We start from the raw sequence: 16,297 nt of genomic DNA, 5'->3' as shown, positions 1-16,297 counted from the left end.
TATAACATGACGTAGAGCGGGTCTTATAGTGTTTAGAGTTAGTTACCCGCCGACCGTTAACCGTATCGTTTTTCTGATTCTCAAATATTTTCTTTGTAATAAATTTATATATTGACTTTAAATAATAATACGTTGCTAGTTTTTAAATTATATTTTTAATTGTACACGCATTATTGTATTATCTTTTATTTGCCACTGTCTTAGCCATAGCAGTATGATCTTTTGTCACTAAAGTTAAAGTAATAACTTTGACATATTTTAAGCTAAGAAAGACAGTAAATTTATGTTTGCGTGCATCTTGCATTCCAGCAATATTTGTTTTAAGTTTCTTCGGTGTTAATAAGAAAAGAATTAGTTAATTGTCGTAAGCTTTAAGTGTGAGTTATTATGAAATGGCATTATTAGTTTATAAGTTTCTTTTACTACCATTTTACTACATTTTTCTTCTACGAACTAGTCACAAATGTCTGAAAAAAAATGTTACCCAAAATATCTTACTACTTTTAAATAGTTATTATTCAATTCAACTGCTCTTACTAACAAAAGACATCTAACTAAAGAAAATATCTTTGTTTTTATATGAAGTATGTATATTTTTGAGTGCAATATGTTCTAAAGAAATATCTAATGGAAAAATTTTGACACATATAATTAAATACAATTAATTCAAATATAAACCAACAATCAAAAAAATGTTATAAATAAAAAGTGTGTTTGTTGAACTTATTTAGTTAATATTATTTACTAATTCTTTGTGATTATTTTTATCATTGATATACTATGGTTTGACCCGGAGAGTGCCAGCCGTGAGCGAGTTATCTCGCCAAATTGTGTATGTACCATTAAGCCAGAAGTGAATTAAAATGTCGTGTATATTTTCAAAATAATATTTCCACGAAAAACATGTTGATTTGGTAAATTTTACAAATCTATTGTTCTATGTGTAGGTATCTATTTCATATTCATTTTTGATTTTATTTTTAAATCAGCTGGCCTACAAAACTCACCTAAATTCACCATGGTGAAGATTTTTTAAATTAATTAATATTAGTTTTATTATGGCACTTTCCTCTAGTTATATTGTATCAGATGTTTTTTTCTCAGTAAATTGTATTTGATTGTATGTCTCATCAGTATACAATATATCACTAATACCTGTTGGATATCTCCTTAATTGGTATTAGTAGGTATATGAAACGGTAGGTAACAAATGAAATGGCCTAATGTGTTCTTTTTAATTTTTGTTGGTAAATGTCTACATGCCAGTATCAGTAATAAAAACATCATCTACACATCTTTTCAGGTATAATATGTGAATTCTTAACACATATATGGTTTCTATGTAATTGTCTTAATTGTAGATATTATCTCCATAATTTTACCATCAAAATACAACCTACAATTATTGAATGGTTCTAAAATATGTTGCCAACAATACAGTAATATATTGAGGATACTTTAATGATTTTTCTTCTGAGTAATTGAGTGTGCAATCGTACGCTCTCTCAAATATTGGTAAAAGTATTACAAAATAAAATTTTCTGTACGTTTCACATTGGAACAATAAAATTAATTTAGATGATAAACTCGCATCTATTTGATGTCCTTCTCAGTTCTGAACCACTGGTGAAGAATAAAGATATGTACTGATTCATTTTCATTGCTTGTCTATGTAACGCAATTAGCAAAGATAATTGATCAGGCTTTTTTTAAATCAAAATAGAATATTAATCTTCATCTCTAATTTTCGAAAATTGTTTTTACCGCTAAAATAAATAATGAATTTTCTATTGTATCACATTATTAGTTTTAACAAACACGCAGCTGTATAGTTGACTATCATAATTTAATTGTACAACTACTGTCCTTTGTTCTGTCCTTTATTTATGATTAACCCAAAGTAAATCAAATCCTAGTCACTTTCATGTTTTTTTAAGAATAACTAATTTATTCGAAGCAAATAATTATTTATTTCTCACTTGTCAAGCAGGTCCAGCCTGATTATTTTGATGTAGAATAATTATGTTCTTCAATTATTATTAAATTCTACAGTATGTACTACAATTATTTAAATCATGGTTTGCCTGCTTATATTTGGAGGTCTATTGGAACTCTGGTCTTTTTTTATCCTGAGTATCTATTTTTTAGTTTTAAGAATTTACTATCCAACATATTCTATAGAAAATTTTATAATATAAGGTATATGTGAAGGATAGGATTCTTTTATTTAAAAAGTTTACATATATGATTGTCATTAATTAAAGTTGAATTCCTGATTTTTTGTCGTTAAATTTGTTTAATAATAAATTATATTTTGGCCCGCTTAATATTTATGTCTATATGACGAGAAGCATTCGAGTAAATATTTATTTTACACAATCATAGTGGAATATAAAAACATGCTGAATTTTTTGTATATACAGAAATTATTGACTAATTGTTTTCTCTTTGATGAGTCTAAAAAATAAATGAATCAATCAATATTAAATTTGTAAACATAATATTACGGCACGCATGGATCAGAGTGATCTGGAAAAACTTTTTCGGTTAATAATTTAAAAAATTCACAAAGACGTGTAAATTATTATTTATCATGAAATGAAAAACCATGTTTGCGGATTCGTGTTCACTGAGGTTTCATGATGCACTTTATTTAAAATCACGTTGATGAAATGATAAAAATAGCATCTTCTTTTCACCATTACATACTTATGTTTTTATTGAAGAATGCAATTTTATTGAATAGCACGCCATATTACATTTTGTTATTGTTAATGTTTTGAACTCTATAAAATGAATTTTATTGTTGTTAGGTCAGTTAGACCTTTCCTTTTTTTTGTTGGTTATAAAATAAATTATAAACTATAGAACAACTTGCGTGTAATAACATGTTATCGTGTTTCATGTAACGTAGTCTGTAATTTAGTTATATGTAGTTGTAAAATAACTGTACGAGCTGCAACTAAATCACTTGCGATCTTTGATGTTTTACTGTCACTTTATAAATATTATTAATTATTACTACTATTGATTGTTTAGCCTTATTGTAAAATGTACTGAGTAATCCAACCGAAGAGTTGAATAGTGAATTGAATATGTAATCGGTATACCTACCCACATTATATTATGAATCCTTACTTATGATGTGAAAAGATAAAATATTATTAAAAATAAAGTAAATATTTTAAAACATTATTGTTTCTTTCGGCACTTTAACCATTTCAGCACGTCTATTCTTAACAGTTATCACTTTAGCACGTTTCCGTTATTATCATTGATCAAAATTAGCACATTAGGAATTCTTTACACTAAACTTGATAATATGGTTACCGACGGCTATCTTTAATTTGTGGTAAACCTGTCGGTCAAATTCGGATATGTTCGTAGGGCTGAACCCAAGCGGATAAGACCGAACACGAGCGGATAAAGCTGACCTAGCGCCGAACAACAGCCGACTCTATTATTATTAAACACTGGCCAAACACAAGAATTTTGTATTGACACATTGAACCTACAATTTTATTAGTCATGTATAGGGAATCCAATCCCGAGCCAAAATTCTGATCCCGGGATTTCGGGATTACAATTTGATAATCCCGGGATCCCGGGACTGGTCCCGGGATTGGCATTTTTTCCATTGTTAATACATTTTTTTTATATTTACAAATAACATTAATAAGATCGGTCAAAAATAAATCTAGTATAATTTATACTATTTAAGACATTTTTATACAATGTTTTCATTAGCTCGTATTCTTATTTGTCCGGTGGTTGTTTGTCCGGTACAAATCTTATAATCGATTTTTAACTAACTTCCCGGCTAGCTAGTGTATTTGAAACTTTTAGAATATACCAGAACACGATGCCAATGCATTCATTTAATACCTTTAGCCATCTTTTAAGCAGAATCGAATTCATTTTCAATTAATTCTGTTTTGTAATGAAAGTTATTTCAGAAAAATCCGTAAAAAGTTAAAGACTATTATTGGTTACTAAGGCGGTGGTCCTAGCAACTAAATTATTAATATATACGTGCGTTACTATGGAAATCAAAATGAAATGTCAAAATGACATTTCAGTATTTTATATTTGTTTGTTTGTTTGTTTTATATTTAATTCATACAAGTACAAGTTTGAGCATATTCAGTATAATAATTCAACAGAAACTTTAAAAACGTTGTATATAAAATGTTTTTTTTATCTTGTAATTATTATTGTTAATTATGTTAATTGTTCAATCTTGAAAATATATAAGTTTAATGGAATAAATAATATTGTGATAAAAATAATATTGTGAATTTAATATGAGATTGCTGTTTCTGGTAGTAAAAACTCATTAATTAAGTTAGCTAGATTTAAAATAGTAAAGCATATCGTGGTTGGTGTATGGCCTTTCCGCTTCATAAATCTAATTAATCAGCCAAATATGAAACTGCTGTAAAACTTATGAGATCATGGTGGAATTACTTTGTTAAAAGTGCGAAGAATTGTTTTATTTCAATCTTTCTCATTTTTATTGATTTATGTGAACAAATAAAATGAATCGGTAACTTACATATGGGTATAAATACAACTTTATCAAACTCAGTTTATTTCTAATTTAGTTATTTGTTATTAAAAGTATTTTTTCTGTTATTTTAGTTTTTATTTTATTTTCCATAAAAATTGATAAAAAATCAATCCCGAAATCCCGGGATTATGTTTACCAATCCCGGGATTCATAGGTATCGAAAATAGCTCGGGATCCCGGGATTCGGGATCCCGGGATTGGATTCCCTAGTCATGTAAATCAGTCCATGAATGGCCTATTAATCATTTTCAATTATATTTAATTTTACTGTTCATCTAATAAGTATCTCAACGCTTTTAAATAAAATTATGGAATGAGATTTACATGAAAATATACGATTACGATAGTGCGCGAGCATTATTACCCTTTCATTCGGTGGAATAAGTACCTACTGATTTAACTTTTGTGGCTTGAGTAAAATTCATACATTGTTCTTTTTTAAACACTGCGTATTTGATTCTTAATCATTGTTTATTTAACATTCTTTCCTACCCGAATAGGTTTGAACGAATGGCTAACAATGAATCATCACATCACTGATCAAATGCCTTCCATAATAATTTTAGTCTTCAAGCAAAAATTTATTGTAAGCTAAGTTTTTTTGATTTACTTAGTTTCTCTAATATTTGGGTGATATTATAATCCATAGTTTTATTTTATTTCAGAACATATTTTTCATCAATGAGTATTTTAAATATTTTTTATATATCAACACATTTTCATATATTATTCCTCATTTTCAAGTTGCTTCAAATTTACCCAACAAAATATAGTCATGAGTAACCAGGGTTTCGAACCGGAACTGTACCGAAAACTGGAAAAACCGTTATTTTTTTCGGAATGGAAATCGAAACCAAACCGGAAAAATATGAGTTTTTTCGGTTCGGTACATATCCAAACACGCGCGTTAACATTTTCTTACACCCTACTTCAGTTGTCGTTACGCATCTCAACATAATTCTCATAATTTATATTAATATTATTTTTAAAATGTATGGCTACAGACGTGCTGTGCAGCATAACCATTGGTTTCGGCGTGTGGAACCGGGCTATCATAAATATTCTAAATTATGGTATAAAAGATTTGTTTAATACAAATAAAAACATTTAAAAAATAATCACTCGGAGCTAAACCGGAAAACCATTTTTTTTTTTCGAAACAAATAAAAATAACGGTTCAAAGCCCTGTGAGTAACGAACCAAGTCTAACCAGGTAGAATGTGACCATACAATATAAGTGATTTTGAGTATTTGATAGAAAAATATAACTACTTGTCACAATAAACAATTAAATTGTTAATATTCTTAATTATTATAGAATGATACAAAATGTAACCGATAAATAGATGCTGATAAAGATTATAAAAATGGCCTCATCGTGTGCAGCTAATAATAATAAGTACCTGAGATAATGTTGTAAGCAACAATAATTCTTCGAACGCCGCGATAAAAATCGACATTGATTAATGGTAATCTGGACAATTTATTCGGCCTAATTGAAATTCTGGATGTGTCTTACATATATTTCATCCCAATTAAAATATATACACGTTATTAATGTACAAATAGTATTTGCCAATAATTTATCTATTAATAATATTCTTTTTAATGTTTTTAGATAAGTACATATTGTTTTATTTAATTAATGTAAAATGTAAAAAATTCCAAGTTTCCTATCTTTCGTAGTGTGCCGTAGGCGGAGCATTTATTTTTCCGTGTAGTCTATAGTGTGCCGTGTCCGGAAACTTGTGCATATGCAGTTCTCCGTATCACACTTCACCGTGAAATGTTGTATCAGAAATATTTGGCCGTATATTAAAGACATTCCAACCTCTTTTGGTCGTACCTATAGTACCTACTGACATAAAATTCATGTCTAAATAAAACACGGTTCTTGTCAGTTTACACTTTACAGGAAGTCGGCAGCAAAAAAAAATGAAAATAGCCGATATACTGGATTATTTATTAGGTTGGGTTTTCATTTTTTAATTCATGAATTTTGCCAAAATCAGATATGAAAATTGAATTAATGTTCTAATAAAATTGGAGACCGTATTATACGGTAATCTCTTTCCTATTGAAAGCTCACGGCGAACTGTGCCACAGTGAAATGTTTTACGTACAATTTACATGTAACCATAGTGTGCAACCGAAACATTTATTTCGCATAATACACGGTCATATTTTGTAGTTCATGAAATAGACCATTGTTGCATGGGTTCTAGTCGCGAATGTCTATACTTCATATAATGACAATTCCCTAAAATAGAGGTCATAATATGGTCACCGTAAGGCAGTGGTTTCCAAACTTAATGTTACTAGCCTCCCTTATAAAAAAATCTAATCTTGGCGCCCCCCCCCCCCCACCCTTTATTTCATCAAATATTACAGATACCTTTTTAAATAGTAAACAATCTACTAAAGCAAAAATGAAAAAAAAATATAAAAATAAACAAAGTTTTACTACTTTAATTTGTTTTTCATGCGACCAATGTGCTTGTTTATTACACAATCAATTTCAATAGTAGTCGATCCAAATTCATTATCGTTCATTGACATTCTATCATGTGCCCCACATCATGAAGCGGCCCCCAGGCCAGGATCTTTCAACCACATATCTAAAATATTGAATAGTCCTGAAATAAAGCAGCGCCGCAGGCGACGTTTTTTTCCTTTTAATAAAATAATGTGAAAAGTGCATTAGCAAACTAACCTAGAACTCAGTTAATAGATTTTTGTTTTCTTCAATATATCTGGCGTAGAAATCATTTAAAAGTGGAGACATGGCGAACTTATATTAATTTTGATTTTCAAAGCTCCAATTTTTTATGAATGCCTTCACTTTATCTTTTTAAATCAGTGGTCCTTGCATTGATTTATTCAATCTTTTTTTTTTTAATTTTAACCAAATAGACAAGTTTAACAACAAAATTATCGTTCCTAAGCAAATTTGCCTCAAATTTCAGCATTGTGATTTGACACGAGATAGCCAGCGCGCTTCACCATGGTATAGAATAATAAGGTATTATAAAATTAGTCTACATATACGACAGGTTTGCAAACAACCTTTTATAGGACTAGTTTTTTGTGTAGTTTATAACTAGCGGCCGTTTTATAAACTATGCATTTGCAAACTGCAAATCTGTGGCTACATTAATTGTGTTAAACTTTTCGCACCTCCCAGTTTGGAAACCGCTGCCGTAAGGATACATTATAAGATGTTAGTTTTGAATTGATAATGCACACCTTCTACATTTCTACTAAATAATGATAATAATTAACATGCAGTGACAGCGTTTACTTATTAAGTTGCAAAGCGATGAACGCTTCGTGAACGTAAAAAAGACCTCACGATCAAGAAGACATGATCTACATTGTAAATATATTGTTATTTCATTTTGAACATGTCACATGACACTCAGCTACGGATTAGGACATTAACTATAATTTATTACTAATTTAAATCATACTATAAAGTTACCAAGGCTGTGTGAGGTTATAAAAATATGTGCGTTCTCAGCCTTTCGTAACATCGGCATCATCAAACATATTTTTAACAGTGGACTCAGCAATACATTATTGTGATAGGTAATACAGCTTTTAAACATAGGGAAAAGTACTATCTACAAAACATTCAAAATATTCTGGAAACTTCTCTAGAGGTTTAGCCACTTTTTGCATAGAGAACGTCTAATGAATAAAACAAATTATTAAAATACTTGAATATGACCAATGAAAGACATTTCTGTGGATAGAGAAACATACTGCTTCGAATTTTTGCTTACGTAGTCAAAAGTTTGCGTTAAAATATTTAAGGCTATACTTCAGCTGAGGCATGGTCTAAAAAAATCGTGAATAGGCGATGCGCGGATTGTGCAAATGACGCGAGCCGAACGAAATATAATTTGTCATAAAAATTCAACATGCGTCATTTTAATGTTATGTTTATTATTATATTCGTAATAATAATAGTATATTCATTGACATGTTTTCTTTTTCAAGTATATGCGGAACGTTTTTTAGTCATCTTTACGCGATTTAAGAATATATTATTCCTCCGACTATCACTCTCCGACTGGCAACGCGGCCGAAATTACGTCCCACATACTGTTGAAAATTATTTGCCGTTTCACTTATGTACGATCTTAAGAAATACGAGCAGCACCCTAATCGAATATTTGTATACTTAATAAAAATTCTTTACTACTTATTTATAGGTACCTATAATAGCTGTTTTAATTTTCGATTCATCTACAAATTAAATCGCTGAGCCAATATACGGTAAAATTCTTTTTTCCATGATGTGCTTGCGTAATTAAGTAGATAGTCGAAGAAAGTGGCAGCATGCCTTTCTACGTCATTTTCTTGTCATTAATTTGAATTTTGATTGAAGGCTTTTTCATCGTAATATTTTTTTGGGTTATCACCGCGTGTTCTTCCTTCTTCATACAGTTTACAGTACACTTCAATACATTATCTCTTTAGAATGGCCTCTGCAACGAGCTCAAAATAACGAGAAAAGATGGAAAAATACAGGTAACAAACTTTTTCTTTAACGATAACAAACTACTGTTAAAGCCTCAAACATTATAAATATAACAAAGGCTTTTTTATTCAAATTTCAGAAAGATTACTAAAAATTGTTAATAATATTATTTGCACTCCAGAAAAAAATCAATCCTATTAATTTCTAATGGATTCAAGCTCTGTACTATTCCATTTTAGTCGTTTTTTGCGACCCGGGTTTCGCCTTTCGGCATCTTCAGGCGTCGTGTACACTCACCAAAGGTAAACGCACACTGACAACGAACACTCTTAACTCTACCTTATATAGTAAATCAATACAATAAAGTAGGTAAAAATTCCATTACCTACCTATTAATACTATTCGGAAGCCTATATGTGGTTTACGGATATTTTGGTTAATGCAGGGCTCGAAATGGACCAGAACGCACCGGAGCGCCGTTCCTGTTCGTGAAATCGGTAAAATTATCGTTCCGTCTCGTGGAATAAATAATTTGACCGTCTGAGCTGGATAGGCCATATAATAGAAAATCTAACACACTTATTTTTATGAAAAAAACACATAAACTTTGATAACGTTACTATGTAAAAATCTTCAGACAACTGTCGAGCGCTCCGGTTCGTAAATTTTTCCATTTCGAGCGCTGGGTTAATGTTTATTTGGCATAAAAGAATGTGAACAAAAATAATACGAAATAATAAAATTTAAAAAAATCGACAATATTTTTATCTAAGTATTAGAAAAAATCCTCTGTTGCATACAAGTGATTTGTGGCTTTAATAATGTTTAAAAAAGTTTTTCAAAAAAATTGTTTTACAAGTTTTCCTAAATCAGGATGAGTTTTGCGAACCCCTTTCAAACGGGGGCGATGCATGCACCTCCCAATGGCGTCAAAGCACTTGACCGGAATATCGGTAGGTATCATTAATAAAAATATAACTGATATATTATCTTGTTTACATCAACAAAAAAACATACAAATAAAGAAACTTGAATACTTTGGACACTGAAGACGCACCTGGCGCGTAATGACCAGGTGGCCGATCGATGTAATTAACGTGCATTTTAAAGGTGGTAATTAAAAAGTCATTATCTCATCAGCAGTGAATGAGTTAACAACGGCTGTCATATTTGTTCAACCGATAGCTCACGAGCAGTCCTCAACGTTATTTGAAGGCCCCCGTGCTAACAAAATGCATATAAGTAATTGAACGTATATTACCATTCAATTAATAAAGTAGGTATATTTTGAAATCATATTTTCGTTCACTGTTATCATAATGCACCAAAAATGACGCTCGCAGAGCTTTTTTCGATTTTAATGTTCTTAAATAAAAAATAACCTAACCCTAACCTAATAATATCAATTTCCCGGAGTGTCCAATTATTGTTAAATCAGTAAATAGCTTATTGCAGATTGTTTCTGCGATATCCATTTTTCCAAATAGTCAGCTATATCGGATGACGCAAACTCCATATAGTATCTGACTCAATTATTACTAGGTATAATTATTTCCTAAATATTCTTTTCAATGTTTTATTCTGATTGTGAGTACGTCAATAAATAGCGGAACATAATTCATTGGTCATGTCACTCTAATATAAGTTCCCATTCTGTTAGAATCTCAGTCTATATATCGCTCCGCACAACATCTTATACAACCGATATTCGGACCTCGAAACCGTATCATAAGTACTGTAACATACTATTGTACTGACTGTTTACGCTGCAAATAAAACTCGTTCCAACATCCATCGGACCAACCACCAAAATTCTCATCTCTCCTTCTGACGACCTCTTCATCCATAACACTATGACTCCCTGATACCCACATATAAGGATTAGAAGAATAATAGAGAAAGAAAAACTTGATTTTTATCAAGTTCGTCCCATAATTCCGCGGCCTCGATTGTCATGTCGGGCACGGTCGCACTCCTATCGCGAATAAAATAAATATATTACCAGATAAGATCGCCGTCTGAATTGCATACATATCAATGTACCTGTGAAGGTCTTCACTTTGCTAGGTGCCAAATGCCGACAACTCAAGTGACAAGTAGCCACTAAAACACTCAACATACATAACATCACGTTGGCTATTAAAATAACGTTTTTACGAAAACAATTTTTACCTTTTCGGGCACTATCATTTTCATTTCGACATATTTTTGAAGTTCTTCCATCCATCGTTTTTATCACTGAATAACTTTATTCATTTAAAAAAACGTAGTGAGTGAAGGTTATGTTACGAACAAGTATAATAAATTTAGAACGGGTGACCCTTGATCATGGCTCCCACACCCTGAAGCGGGCCCCCTACCTTCGCCAAGGTTAAAGGAAGTGTGACGCACTACAGTAACGTTTTCCAAATGGCGTTCACGGTAAAATTAAGGGTATTTAGTGTATTTTTAATACTTACATCCACTCTAATAATGGAGCTAATTATCAAGTAATGACACAATTCAAAATTACATCGCACTATCAGATATTTAAAAATATAATAACTATTAAAGGAAAATAGTGCCGCAGGCGAATTTTTTTACTATTGGAGCAAATTTGTGATGTGTGTTTAACTCACTTATTTGGTTGACTCGCCATGCCGGGGCCCCCAGGCTAGAGCCCTATCAGTCCCCCCCTTTGCGGGGGCCTTGGCCTTGATATTGACAGATGTAAAGAAAAGAGTTATAGACAATGCTTGGATCTGTGGTTGTCACATCCCTGATGGTAATGATGACATAATTATTATTAATCTAATAAAAAATCGTATGGTAAAGTTTGACATCGTCTAATTGAAATTTATTATGGTTGGTACATATTCAATTACTCCAACATGTTGACATTATTATATAAGCATTGTTATACGTATTAGAAGTTTTCATGAATAATATTATTTGTATATAAACCACCTTTGTATCCGTGAACACGAATTCCTGTGTCAAGTTATCACCCATGTTCAAACTGCGATTATAATCTATTTACAATGGTCGTGAAATAAATCTTACGAGTGCCTGCGACAAATTGAAGCATAGCCTAATTTAAATTAATTAATTTCACTAACTAACTCGACTGACTTATCAAGTAGGGATTACAATCACGAATAAAACGTTAAACCCAGGGATTAAAGAATTGATATACATATTTAAATTCCGGGATTACACAAAAAAAAGATTTTTTTTCATCTTTGTTTGCGTTATTTACTTAAGATTGAGCATACCTTCAACGACATAATATTTAAAAATATTAAAATGAAAAAAAATCGAGAATATTTTTTTTAAAACTCATAAAACATTAATTTGCTGAAAGCTTTCATCTTAATTTATGGTTATTATAACATTAAAATATAGTTAGTAAGTTCTCTCGAATAATATATTAATTCTTTTTAAATTATTATAAAAAATGTCGTAGGAGATAGACTGCTAAATAGTATTTATTAAATTTAGCAGTTCTTTAGAACTATAAAAATAAAACGACCATGTTGACGCTACCTTCATTCTTCGGGCTATCCCACACATTGTATCTTCACATGGAATGTGATCCAGCGCATGCCTGAGTCACGGATACCGAAGAAGATCCTCGAAGGAAACCCAGGGGGAAAAAGCCAGTGGGAAAGCCACGCACACGATGGGGTGATAACATTACAAAAGATACCAACCAACTGCTAAAAATCAGGAACTGGAAAAGACGTGGAGGAGGCCAGGGCTCGACTTGAGCTGTAGCGCCATCGAAGAAGAAGAATGTGATTTACTACTACGTTATATTTCTGATGTAATTGTACCATATAACACCCAGAATCCACCTAAGTATCTGTTCTCCATACTCAGTTAGTATATTGTTGCTTGAATCTTCGTGAGGTAAGATGACTCGCTGTCGTAAAGAAGCACCATTAGAATGCAATCTTTAAATAAGCGGCATTGGATTCTGACTGAGTAAAACTGGGACATCAATCCTGGCAAATCTAGTTGAATTTTGCTCCATATATTCATCATCCATACTATTTTATTTTCATTTTTAGTAATTCATTTTAATTGGCTACCTTCCATCTGATTGCTTTTTGGTGAAACACTTTTAATTTCTAAATACATTCCTAGATGAATTTGTTATTGATAATATAAAAGGTCCCTTACAATTGTTATAATTCGTACTTTCAATAGAGTAGGTAGTTCATTTAATTATTCGTTGGAAAATACAAAATATCTCCGCTTTCTTTTATAATTCTGCGAAGTTTAGATGCATTGCACGGTGCATAGAATAAACAAGTGGTCTCGATACTCTGAATAGGACAGCGACGCTCAACTAGTAGGTATGTAGGTACCACACAACAAATTAATAAGATAAGAGTCGCCATTATTATGACTTTATATGCATTTTTGGTTAATGACTAGGTTAGGGACCAGGCTACAAAATGCAAGAAATACAAAGATTCGGGAATGTCATCAAATGTTACCAATATATTTATCAACATCTAATCCCATATTAAATTTCTCCACATTTGAGAATTAAACCTTGTCAATACTATATCTAGAACAGTGGTTATCACGTGAAATTAGACTGTGGCAGCACAATTGACATTAACAGTTCTATGGAAACGTCTGGTGGCCGCACCAAATTTTACTTTTGTTGTGATTGCAAAATAAAGTTAAATTTTATTTACTAAAAAATGGATCAATTTATTTACCAAATTGATACATTTCTAATAAAATATCCATGCTCAATAAAAGACGATTGAACATGTTTGTAGGTAGGTATATATCTATTTATTTAAAAATAATGCAAATGCAAATTCCTCAATACTTCCTTTTTCCAATGCGAGCCGCATGGCTGCTTCTAAATGTATGTCTATCATCTGGCTTCAATATTTGTTTTTATGCAATGCATTATACCGAATGATCTTTCACAGTATACGGTAGTAGGAAAAAATCGACAATATTATATCGCTGCATGCGGCAACCAGGACCGCACATAAGATTACCCCTGATCTAGAAGGTAACGCACTTCCCATTATTTATGTGTTCCATACAGTGGCGTATGGTGACTTAAAAGATTAAAGATGTTCCTCAAAATATATATTTTTATTTATCACAAAAGCTACAAATACGATATGTATGTATTATACACATTTATTATACAAATATTAAATATATGAATATCTCTAGATAATCAAGGGATACGACGCACGCCACTGGTTCTCTGGTAATATACCCAGATATATCAAAGAATTGTTTTAGGATGGGTATTAACAATATCTACCAAATGGAAAGAAAGCGCGCGAAAGATATCATAAATATTTAGAATTGAGAAAAACTTACATAATACACAGACGACTAGCGAAAAGCCGCGAAGGAGACCATCCTTTGATTCGAGATACTAAATCACTGCGGACGAGTAAAATGGTATATTAATGTTTTACTCAAAAAGTTTGGGCGAAAGAAAAAACACCGTTGATTTTACTATTTGGCTATTTTTGTATTGAATTCCATACTATCATATTCATTGAATAGTACTTCCAATGAAAATATTAAGAATTCATTCTTTTTCCACTACCTACTCGTGCGATTCTCATGAAGTTTGTACAATTTCAGCACACTAAAACAATGGAACTATAAATCCAAGAATATAAATCCCTCTAAGTCTAGGTAGACTATTAAATTTGTTATTAATTTTAATAAAATGAGTTATTTGTTCATCGATGATGTAAATCCATCTGTAAGCTACTACGCAGGTTCATCATAAGAATGATACACTAATTTAGTTACATCAAAGATTCCACATCTCTGATATTACAAGGACTATGCATGTATTGAGTATGTCAAGTCTATGTGCAGGTTCTGGCCTTGCAAATGGCGACCCGGATCTCTGCACTGCACATCGTTAAATTTAAATTAAAGTTAAGTGGACACTGACTAAATAAATAATGCTTAACCAATCTTGTAAAGCCGACAAAATGTTACGTTCATTGTATTTTATTATACATTTAAGGTAATAACGTTTCAGTGCGAATTTGCCAAACTCCTTGTTACATTTTATAACAGTTAAATACGAAAATTCACTGAAAAACCCTCAGAAAAGCTATACATGTTAGAAAAAAATCAGGTAATTGACATGAATAATTTGAATGCACATAGGTATTTCGCCATTTAAAAAAAATAAACTAGTATAATTTCAGTAGTGAATGAAATCGATAAACATTTTATATACTTACCTTTTTATCTACTTTATTGTGTGTATAGCATTGTCTACATTCTACTTTATAGATAGGTATGTACTGAAAACACTGAAAGTATCTATGAAAACAGAAAGAAGAGAATTTTTTTTATTGTTTTTTAAAGTTTTTTTATAGTCAAACACATCGCTTTTATATCCAGCATCGCCCGTGTTTTTTTTTTGTAGTTTATGTATTTCCGAATACTTATTATCTACAGATATGTTGTTGTTCTGTCAGCAATGTTCGATTCGATCATAATCGATTATTGAAGAAATATAAAATGAAGCTGGTACGTAAATAAATTCAGATTTATTATTTGCTTCCAATTCATTGTTTCCTCTTCTGTATAATATGGTATCATAATATATGGAATCTTCAAATGTCTATATCTCGGTGAATGAAACCTCATAAATGACCTGAAATGACTTGCGTTGATCTATTATATTAATTGATCAAGGAATCTTTAATAACCCTGTAGTAGGTACTTGCCGTTATAAAGCCATTGCGTCTATGATAAACAAAATGACAAATCTTCAGTCGTATGTTATATCTTATAACATACTAGCTGAAGTACCCGGCTTCGCACAGGATCGCTTCGTGGTTATATTTATCTTAGATATTTAAAAAATAATAAGAGGTAATTATTTTTTTTAATATTAAAATATTTGTGTTATACAATATGGCAATATGAAAATAATTCTAAGGGAGTAAAGGTCAAACGAAAGACCACTAAATTAAAATCGAATCCAAAATATGCAAACGTTATTAATGTTATTAATATGTAGTAAAAAAAATCAAAATTGCATGGATCGTATTATATAACGTTGTATTTTATATAATACTAATTTAGAAACCTTCGCAGGTGTGCGCACAACAACTGACAAAAGTTTCATCGCAATCGGATGAATGTTATAGGAACGCATACGAATAGAAGAAGAAGAAGATAATTCAGAAATAATATAAATAATTCAGAAATCTACGTGGGCATGCGCACGACAA

The sequence above is a fragment of the Rhyacophila brunnea genome, unplaced genomic scaffold (assembly GCF_057557595.1).
Source record: "Rhyacophila brunnea isolate RB1 unplaced genomic scaffold, BYU_Rbru_1.0 scaffold_3, whole genome shotgun sequence".
Taxonomy (NCBI): domain Eukaryota; kingdom Metazoa; phylum Arthropoda; class Insecta; order Trichoptera; family Rhyacophilidae; genus Rhyacophila; species Rhyacophila brunnea.
This window is presented reverse-complemented; position numbering follows the sequence as displayed.